This window comes from Schistocerca cancellata, chromosome 7 (assembly GCF_023864275.1).
Source record: "Schistocerca cancellata isolate TAMUIC-IGC-003103 chromosome 7, iqSchCanc2.1, whole genome shotgun sequence".
NCBI lineage: Eukaryota > Metazoa > Arthropoda > Insecta > Orthoptera > Acrididae > Schistocerca > Schistocerca cancellata.
The window spans coordinates 369,455,813-369,457,746 of record NC_064632.1 but is presented as its reverse complement, the minus strand read 5'-3'; positions in this window follow the sequence as shown (position 1 = coordinate 369,457,746).

The following is a 1,934-nucleotide window of genomic DNA, read 5'->3' as shown; positions in this document are numbered from 1 at the left end:
TGCTAAACTCTCCGAATTATTTCATCAATGTCAATGTAGAGAAGAGCTCCCAACCCTTCCTACAAACGAAAAAGAATTCCACAGTGCAGACAGCCCGTTAACTACAACTTCTCGAAGTCTTTTCTCTGAAAATAATGCATTTGCTTTCTCCCTCAAACACAAATAATCAACAATCAAACAGATCGCTTAAAACGCTCACCACCACCATTTAACAATGATAATTCTTCATAATAAAAACATATTTTCAACGTTTGAGAATCACACACAAACATTTTGCAAAAATGAAGTAATTAAATTTCCGTCACCAATAGACTATATTGCTAAAAATATCTGAGGACTTGTATCCAGCAACATGTCACAACACAAGCACTGTCCTCCACCACAACTTTTCCACTATACATATCTGTTGAAAAGATCCAACCCACCACATAGTATTAGGATTAGGAAGAGTGCGCCATCCGCCGACAGCTAAGAGCCATAGCCAAGCCACTGACCAGTATTTTGCGTCATCATGCAGGCAGTAGTCAGGACCCACCTATGCATGCATAGGCAGGGGGGAGATAATTGTCCAGGACAAACACTCGTCATATTGGATCTTCACAAATTCCCAGGTAAAAATCGAAGAATATTCGCAACAAACATGGTTACAAAGGCTGCCCAACATGTACTGAGTTCGCTATTCACCCATCCAGATGGCGACATCATTAGGTCAAGTGTATCATCATACCCCCCCTCCCCCCCCCCCCCGATATCTTTACGAGGCCTAGCGGCGGTTTGCACTTTAAGCAAGCAATTTACATTCGTTCTGTCCAATGGCTACCTCCACCATGCGCCCAGACACGAAGTGGTATCGTCGTAGAAAATGAGTCACATATTTTTCAGTTTACTTACAGTTAAATGTTAAGATTACAACACAAGTCTGGTGACATTAAACAACTGTGTCTCTACAATTATAAATCCCTGATATAAATACGTATCTCCCTCATGACTAGACATAGTTTACTATGTAAGATCTTCCATACCTCTTACGGCTATTGATGCATTGAAATCGCGGTTTTCCATGTCAAAATGATACCTCTCTTATGAATGGACATAGTCTGACCCATATCATTTTCTGTGCTCAAGTCGCAGCACTGATCACTGTAACTCTACACCCAGCACATATACACTTCAGATAAGCAGTACGATTATCATTTGTAGGTGTATTGTGTCCGAAACATTAAGGGATGTATAGACTCACACTTGGATGTCATTTTGCAAGTACTGCCATAGCTTCACAGTAACAAAACTACTCCTGCCACATTGTCATTATCACATACACATTGAGGAACAAAGGGCTAATTACAATTAAAAAGTCATCACGTCTTTTATTTACCTAACATACATACTCTCATGATAGCCAGCGTTTGCCAGAGCAATAAGAACTGATAGCCCCAGCAAGTCACAGACCCTTGCTAATTCTGTTGAAATCCCATCATGTTCTGACAGCACTGTTCCATAAGCTGTCTATTCCTCCAGGTAGAGAGCTATGACAACAAGAAAAATAGTACTATAATGCACAGGATGAAGTTCACTACCATGGAGAGTATACATGGACTGCACAAATAAGTTCAGAAACATAACAGCTGAAATTCATCGATATCGACTGACAGTCTATAAATATCCCAATGAACATGTCCTAAAGCCGGCCGGTGTGGCCGAGCGGTTCTAGGTGCTTCCGTTTGGAACCGCTACAGTCGCAGGTTCGAATCCTGCCTCGGGCATGGATGTGTGAGATGTCGTTACGTTAGTTAGGTTTAAGTAGTTCTGAGTTCTAGAAGACTGATGATCACAGATGTTAAGTCTCACAGTGCTCAGAGCCATTTGAACCATTTTCCATGTCCTAATCTCCTTTACCATGCTCCTTTGATTACCACACAAGAAGACTTTATTGA